We start from the raw sequence: 9,541 nt of genomic DNA, 5'->3' as shown, positions 1-9,541 counted from the left end.
TTGTCATATCTTAACACTGTCCAATGTCTCCCTTCACTCATTTTTTTTATGTCCGTCCCCCAGGGAAGAGGTTATATGTAGGTCGTTGTAATTGGTTCCCCCTTTCTACCCCACCTTCCCTCCACACTACCAGTATCACCACTCTCACAACTGGTCCTGAAGGGATCATCTGTCCTGGATTCCCTGTTTCCAGTTCCTGTGTGTACCAGTGTATGTCCTCTGGTCTAGCCGGATTTGTAAGGTAGAATTGGGATCATGAAAGTGGGATGGTGAGGGGGGAGGCATTTAAGAACTAGAGGAAAGTTGTTTGTTTCATCATTGTTACACTGCACCCTGACTGGCTGTCTCCTCCCTGAGACTCTTCTGTAAGGGGATGTCCAGCTGCCTACAGATGGGCTTTCAATCTCCATACCACACTCCCCCTCATTCACAACGATATGATTTTTTGTTCTTTGATGCCTGATACCTGATCCCTTCAACACCTCATGATCTCGATGGCCACTTGTTTACCTTCAAGCCTTTATGACCCCAGGCACTATATCTTTTGATAACCGACCACCATCAGCTTTCTTCACATTTGCTTAAGCACCTCTTTGTCTTCAGCGATTGTGTCAGGAAGGTGAGCATCATGGAATGCCAATTTAATAGAACAAAGTGTTTTTGCATCAAAGGAGTGCTTGAGTGGAGGCCCATGTCCATCTGCTGCCTTAATATTAAACCTATACATATATGCACATAGAGCTATTTACCAATCATCATATATAAATATATTTACATATGTACATGCTTTTATTTAGACCTCTATAAATGCCCTTTGCCTCCTAGTTCTTTCCTTTCTTTCCTTTTACTTTGCTCCTGTCCCACTCTCATGCTCAGCCTTCATTTTGGTTTCAGGAATTCCTCTCAGTTACATTGCCCTTGATCAAGCCCTACCAGGTCTCTTACACTCTCCTCACCACTGATTTTGGATCACTTTGGATGTACTTTATACAATTGATGTATGTATATGTATGGATTGTGATAAGAGTTGTGTGAGTCCCTAATAAAATGTAAAAAAAGAAAAGAGGAGAAAAAAATGATTAGGGCAAAGACTGTACAGATGTGCTTTATACAATTGATGTATGTATATGTATGGACTGTGATAAGAGTTGTATGAGCCCCTAATAAATTGTTAAAAAAAAAACCCACACAAAAAAACCCAGGGGCAAAGGAACAAGTGATCCAAAATCATTTCTCCATTTATCATGATATTACCTATTGATCCAATTATAAGGATTTTGGTCTTCTTTACATTGTGTTGTGTGTTAGGACAGATTGACTAGAGACACAAATCCAGTGACACTTGTATACGCGGAAGAAAGAGCTTTATACCAAGAAGTAATTATTTATCAAGAAATGCAAGCTCGCCGCAGTGGATTCAAAATGGCCTGAGAAGTTGCCTGCTCTAGGGACGTGTGTGGAAGCCTGAACCCGGGAAGAAAGGAGGCGGTTGCGACCAAAATGGAGGCGGAGGTCCTAAAGGCCTTGGCCAAATTGAATACTGTTCTAGAGCCCGCAGGCTTGCAGGAAGAGGCAGAGATGCCTGCACAGATGTTGGCTGAGTTTGTGATGGACTCTCGGAAGAAGAACAAGCTTCTGTGTAGCCAGCTGCAGGTAGTGGACTTCCTGCAGAGCTTCATGGTGAATGAGGACACAGCCCAGGATCTAGCTTCTGAAGATGCAAGCCGGAAAATGGCAACAGAAGCCAAGGAGCAGTGGAAAGAGCTGAAGGCCACCTATCAGGAGCACGTGGAGGCCATCACAAGTGGTCGGAAGCAGGCCCTGCCTCTGATGGAGGAGGCCTGGCTGAAGCAGGTCCAGCTCCACGAGGCCCTTGAGCAGGGCCATGATATGAGAACTCATTTTTCTTAAATCGGAGCTAAGATTTAGTGTGAACTCCAAACGCATTCCTGCTTTTTATTTTTTTAAATCGGCCATCTTTTACCAAAAGTTTGTCCTTTCCTTATTTTTATTCGAATTTCTTATTTTTTCTTCTTTCTCCTTGGTTGGTTTGGAATTTACACATTATATTTCTATTGTAATTATTATTAAATCTTCAATAAGCATATAGTTAGAAAGACTAAACTTTCACTAATATCTCTACTCATATCCTGTAATAGAAGAGACCTTAGACGAGTTAAACCCTGAATAAATCCTTACTAAATGTTAATTTTGTTCAGTCTTTTAACTTAACCATATATTTCTATATTCAAATTTAGTTATTATCATTTTTCTGTCACCCGCATGCTTGGCAAGTAGCTTGCTTATCTTTGTTCCTGACAACTCTGTTTTCTAAACAGATTTTTCAATTTCTACCTCATTTAAATATATACATCTCTCATGTTCATAAGGAGAGTCTACTAGTGAGAAATACCTGTCTATAAAATATATTTTGTTTGTTCTGTCCTCCCATTTAGATCATGATTTATCTGAGGCACAAATGTCTCAGTGATTATGCATCAGTAGCAAGATGGCATTTGTAGTTCTCTAGTGTCCCATGATATTCTAGAGAAAGCTTGAGCACATCAGGGCTGGATATACTCTGGTTTCCTGCTACTCTCTATTGATATCTTCTAGTTAGTAAGGTCTTCTGCTAAGGAATAAATGATTCCGTGAACTAAGCTTTGCCGAGTGAGTTAAGGTCTTGTACATGATTAGCCACAGTGTTCCAGTAAAATGTACTGAGAGGACTTTGTGGTAATGCAAGGGTAAAGGAGGTAAGGTCTCCTGTGGAGACTAGGAAGAGAGTGGTGTCATGAAAGGGTTCAGATGACTGCAGAAGCTTTGGAATCACTTCTATGAAGAATAAAAGAGAAGGCAAATTTTGAGAAATAATACATTCTCAACAGCGTGATATTTATTTATATCTTTTGCGGTGGCTACCTTTCATTTTTAATGCCAAACCATTTACATAATTGATTTTTTTTCTTGTAGGTGTAGATAAATAGATTGCGGAATGGTGTTTTTTTCAGACAAGTTCTTTTCGGAACTGTGGAGAGAGGAGTACTGGAATTTAGGTTTATGCGGCTGAAGGACAGGAATGGTATATAATTAAGCAAGTTAGAAGGAAATAATGCAGTGAGTAAAGACAACATGATAGTTAACCTTAAGATGTCACAATGAAAATAACCAAACTCACTGCCATTGTCGACTCTGATTCAGAGCAACCGTATAGGACAGAGAAAAATTGCCCTTGTGGATTTGTGAGGCTGCAAATCCTTCTGGGAGCAGAAATTTCCATCTTCTTTCCCACACAGAGACTGGTGATTTCAAACGTCTGACCTTGGGGTTAGCAGCCCAACACTTAGCAGCATCCCACTGAGAAAGTTTGAACTCTCAATTAGCAGTTGTACAGTTTCTTATGACTTTTTATTCTTTTGGCTTAACCTTTAGTTTTCACATTATGCAATCATAAGTCCATAATATAAGAAATAAAATAGATAAATTTGAAATTCTTTACATATAGAACAAATCCTACCATGAACAGATACATTTTAAATTTTTTACTAAGCAATTTATTCCATCCTTTTTACAAATATATTTACAGACAATTGTAATATTGGCATGAGTTTCTAACTATAGATTTCAGCCAATACAGATAGAGTTATTTAATGTGAAGTTTTAACATTTGTTGATTTAATTAATTTATCATATAATTTATTAGATAATGTGAACAGATACAATGTAGGAATTAAATATAATGTTAAAAATTATTTTATTCTATTCTACCATTCTTCCACCAACTCTTTCTTATAGATTTACAAAATTTGTTAATTGCTACAAGATATTTGGGAGGTCAACTTAAATACTGTGCAAAGACCAATCAGTCAATTCACTGCATTTTTATTATATTGTGGCATCCATTTGTTATGCTAATCAGGAGAGGCACTACACAAAATTAGCAAGGTTTCTCGTGATTATAAATCTGAGACATTTTTCCTCCCTATCCGATAGATTCCACCACCTAGTAAATATTCTGAAAATTCAAAGTCTAATTTCATTCATGTTCTAGTTATAGTAGTCAAGTTACAGTTTCCACACAGCACTTAAGTTATCATGTAATTATGAAATCAATAGCAGCATGATTTTTACTTATATCATGCAGACTAGTCAAATACAAAATGTTGGATCATACTGGACTGAAAGGTTGCAAGCGAGAAAAATGCATTTAACATTAGTATTCCGTTTAATTTAGATCTCTCTGCATACATCTCTGCATCTGAAAGTACTGGAAATCTTGTACACAATGGGGCATTCATCATTGCATTATAGAAATTAATCCCGGAGCTCGACCAGTTGAAAAAAAAAGAACTTAATCCCAATACAAATTAATACATATATTAGAATTCAAAGGTCAATCCGACTTGAGTTTATAAAGGATTGGGACTTAACTTTTCTAAAGTTAACCATTTTAATGAATGTATTCATTTATTTTTAATTGGGAGTTTATATATATATATATATATATATATATATATATATATATATATATATATATATATCCATACTTTAATCACGTAAAGCAGTATTTTACAATTGCTACCGCAGTGAGTTTCCCAACATTCATTTCCTTCTTAGATCCCTTGACAAACAAACAAACAAAAAAAATACAGAGAATGTTCAAACCCAAATCAGGTCGAGCGTGCATCAGATGGGGACTCAACTGACTAGATTTGAACTGTTCAAGTCAGGTTTATCTTCTTTACTCATCTCTCCAAAGCACTCTCTTTAGTAACTAATAAGTGAACCACTTTATCATAAAGGTCTCAGATATTAAGGAATTTTCTATGACTCTCTTGTAAGATTTAATGCTAAATAGAAACTGTGAACTGTTAGATAATTCACTAATTTGGCAGTCAGGAAATTCAATGCTATCTGAGAGAGGAGCTTGAGAAACAAAATTAGAACTATGTAAGTAATAGAAAAATCAATTGTGATCTATGAATTTACAAATAATCCAGTTTATTTTAGGTGCTTTGCTAACTAAAACCTCAGAATTTTATTTAAAATTTCAGCATACTTAAGAAGGGCACATTTTGAGAATTAGTCAATTTTTACATATTCCACACAACTGATCTATCAACTGGACAAAACTTATTTTTACTCAGTTTTTGTTATTCAGAATGATAGAATAATTTTGCTGGCTTTCATGAGCACAATGTTTTACCATATCCAGAGGGTAAAAAAGATGATAGGTTCACAAACATGGATTTGGAGAAGTACTCTGATATATTGGATCAGCAAAGAGCTGTTAGCAATAAACTTATTTCAGTGATATAATTTATTCTGAAAATGTTATTGAGGTATTATTTTCACTCTTAAATCCAGATGGCCTAGGGCTAGTAAAAAATGTAGAGGGGTGAATGTGGGTGCGGATATAGAATGAATAACACACATCCTGTTTTATTAACCACCTCTCGATTTTGAACTAGAATTAAAGAGGCCAATAGTTTTAGTAATACAATTAATAAACAGTTACAAAACATATATAATGAGAGATATATAGGTATGTGTTTATATATGTGTGTGTGTCTATATTCTAGTCTTTTTCTCTCTATGCCTTATAATTGTGTTACAGCAACTATTAACTCTTCTAGGCTTCAATTACTTCATTTTATAAAATCTGCATAAAACATGTTAATTTTTTCTTGCTTTAAGATCTTTTTTATTATATAATTGGAACAATGATTAGGGATCTCATTAAAATATCATTTCCTGGGGCCACAAATATTATTTCATGAAAATGTTAGGATAATATATTACCAAGTTGTGTTGAGCATCAGCTGAAATGTATACGTTCAATGAGAATTTAACTAAAATTTGGCATCATGAGTTATGGCTTTATTATATCTAACTAGTAAGTCATTATTTTGAATTATGATAATGTAAATAAATTTAAAATATAGAGGCATTACCTATTATTTTCCTAGATCCTTGTTATTTTCTGTATCCATAATTATGAATTTTCATCTTATTTATTTTTATCAAAATATTGCATTCTCTTTAGTAACTAGACTCAGAAAAGGCAAGTGTTTGTAAGCAGCAAATGTTCTGATTTTCCTCTCAGGTCCAAGTCATGTGTACCTATATGAATGTGCTTTCTTTTTAGTGAGCTTCTAAAATGCTCAGATGCAAGACAGGTAGTGAATTGTTTTGCCATATTTTTTAATGCAATGAATCAGCAATGACCTATCATCATAGTTATAGCTACAGAGAGTGCTACTTACTCATCTGTATCTATTCTACTATTCTGCTATGTAGATTGAGATACTGATGGATCAAGCAGAAGCTTGTGTTGGAAATAATTCTGTCCTGGTCCTACCACCAGGGGTATTGACAAAGTCATAATTCCCTTGGGAATTCAATTAAATAGCACCAGCCAATACTTGATTCAGTGATTGTGTTAGTTTGGGTACTTTGGAGAAACAAATCCATAGGAACTCATGTATAAGAGGGAGTTTTATATAAAGGTTAAGTGCTCATCAAGAAAGCATCCCAACCCAGTGCTGCCCAAGCCCACAAGTCCAACATTAACCTATATGTCTGACACCAATCCACAAAGTCCTCCTCCATCTCACAAAACAGATGCAATGATGCCCACTGCAGGAGGAGAGATGTTTACAGTGAATGTGTAAACATCTCAGTGCTGGCAGAGGTCTCCACACGGCTGCTCCAGCACCCAGGGCTGCATTGGGTTAGGTCCATGTGGCTTCTCCTCAGGGATGTCTCGCAGGAAGTCAGCCTTGCCCGCTAAAGCAGGGAACTGGCTAAGGCAGCTGCACCCTGGTCCGATCATCACAAAGCAAGAGACCCGAGAACTAGAAAGGCGAGGCTCACTGAGCCATTTATCCTTCTGCCCTTCAATTAACCCCACATGTGTTTATCAGCCAGGTTGGCACAATAAACTAGCTCAGTGATGAATAATCCGATTTCCTTGCATTATAATTTAAAACATAACCCTTCAAATGTATAATCCAAGTTTTAAAAAATTCCTTTTCTCCATTAAGGATTGATGAAATCATTCTTTAGCAAACTTGTGATGAACATTTTACTATGAACCAGACATTGTGTTAAGCTATTAAAAGCAAACAGGAAACAGTTGCTATCAAGTGGATTTCTATTCATGGGCTGTTGTTGATATTCTTAGTCTGTTTAATTCTTCATGAAAGTTCATTTAGAACTTCAACCAGATATAGAGCATAACAATTGTTGAGGATGACACAGGAGTGAGCAGTTTTTTTCTGTTGTAAGCAGAATCTCTATGAGTAGGAACTGACTAGATGGCACCTGACAACAAATTGATAACAGTCTGACTCATTATGGGGCTGGAGTGTATATTCATTTATTAGAAGAGTTAATTTAGCTAATGGGACGGTATTAAGGCAAAACTTCTGATTTTCATTTTTTATACACCGAATTCCAAAAAATTGTTGCCACTTTTATTGTCCACATCTGTTGCCATGGGGGCAATTCTGACTCATGTGTAATCCATTGTTACAGATTAGAATGGTTCCATCCGGTTTTCTTGTGTAAGCCATTTATTGAAACAGATTGCTAAACCTTTGTTCTATGGTGCCTCTGGCTAAATTTAAGCCACCAACTTTTTCTTTAGTAGTGTTAATTGTAAACTTTTTGTATCCCCCTGAGACAATTACTATGGGGCGCTATATTTAAAAATCAATATGTTTACATATTCTGGAAAAGATAAGAAATGTGCTGTCAACCATTTATCAACTTTAAAAGCTGGAAAAATGAATGAATGCTTTATTTAAACAAAACAAAATATTACCTTGCTCTTGTAACTCTCTAAGATACTTGTGAAGTATGTCAGTAATTGTTTAAATGTTATTGTTCAATGAATATTGTTTTGTGGGAACATGATGTGAAGTTCTATGAAACTGATGCAGAATACATTCTTGGAACTTAATGAAGGTTTTATAAGTGAAGTAATGCTTATTTTTGATGCTTTACTTAATGGGTTCTCCCCTGGAATGATTCTGAATCCCGCATATATTTCTTACATATAACAGAATCAAAGAATGCAGTGAATTGATCAACAATATGATCTAAATCAACTAATTCAATTTAGATTTATTTTTTTCATCTATAGGGGTTACATTCAGTAGGCAGGGAAAATATTTTAGTTAAAAAGCATTCTTTTTCCTAGGTTCCTCCTTACTACTAAAAGTCTGATTCAGAATGGCAATAAAACTCTTAATGATTTCTCTTTGGTATTGCTGGTTTTTAAAAATAGGTACTATATTTTTCCTACCAAAGATCTTATTATTCTATAAATTAAATATCTGTGTTAACATTTGCATACGATAATAGGATTTACCAGGGAAAATTAATTCAAATATCAAAGACTGCATCTATTTTTCTCACTTAAGAAAGCGAAATTTAGCAAGACCAGGGGGCATGAGAGAGGGGGAGGCAGGGGAAAGGAAGTGGGTGTTAAGAAACCCAGGGACAAGGGAACAACAATAGATCTAAAAATCTATGGAGAGAAGGGCATAGAATGCCTGGTGGGGCTTAATCAAGGGCAATGCAGGCAAAAGGAATTACTGAAACCTGAATGTAGGCGGAACATGATAGTGGGACAAGAGGAAAGTAAAAGAAAATAAAGGAAAGAACTAGGAGGCAAAGGACAATTATAGAGGTCTCCATACAGGCATGTAAATATTTAAATAATTTTGTATATGATGATAGGGAAATAGATCTATGTACTTATAATTATACGTTAAGTATTAAGGTAGCAGATGGACATTTGGCCTTAACCCAAGTATTCCCTCAAAGTAAGAACACTTTGCTCTAACAATCCAATATGCTGGGATGCTCACCTTCACGACAGGATCACAGAAGACAAAATGGGTGCATAAGCAAATGTGGTGAAGGAAGCTGATGGTGTCCACCTATCAAAAGGTATAGTGTCTGGGGTCTTAAAGACTTGAAGATAAACAAGCAGCCATCTAGCTGAGAAGCAACAAAGCCCACATGGAAGAAGCACACCAGTCTATGTAATCATGATGTGTCGATGGGGTCAGGTATCAGGCATCAAAAACCCAGAACAAAAAATCATATCAATGTGAATGAGGGGAGGTGGAGGGTGGAGACCCAAAGCCCATCTGTAGACAAGTGAACATCCCTTTATAGAAGGGTCACAAGGAAGAGACAAGCAGTCAGGGTACAGTATAGCACTGATGAAATATACAACTTTTCTCTAGTTCTTTTATGTTCCCCCCTCCCCACTATCATGACCCCAATTCTACCTTAAAAATCCTACTAGACCAAAGCATGTACACTGGTACAGATAAGAACTGGAAACAGGGAATCCAGGACAGATAACCCCTTTAGGACCAATATTGAGAATAGAGATACCAGGAGGGTATGGGGAATGTGGCGGGGAGGGGAACTGGTCACAGTGAACCATATATAACCCAGTCCAAGGGGGATGGACAACAGAAAGTGAGTAAAGGGAGACAGCAGTCTGTGTAAGACATGA

The 9,541-nt window shown here is 36.4% G+C and overlaps 1 pseudogene; it reads left to right on the top strand.

The window, feature by feature from the left end:
- The first annotated feature begins 255 nt into the window (after positions 1-255).
- LOC142433599 (outer kinetochore KNL1 complex subunit ZWINT pseudogene) lies at positions 256-1,911 on the top strand (annotated as a pseudogene).
- Positions 1,912-9,541: the final 7,630 nt, after the last annotated feature.

This window comes from Tenrec ecaudatus, chromosome X (assembly GCF_050624435.1).
Source record: "Tenrec ecaudatus isolate mTenEca1 chromosome X, mTenEca1.hap1, whole genome shotgun sequence".
Classification (NCBI taxonomy): Eukaryota; Metazoa; Chordata; class Mammalia; order Afrosoricida; family Tenrecidae; genus Tenrec; species Tenrec ecaudatus.
This window is presented reverse-complemented; position numbering and strand designations above follow the sequence as displayed.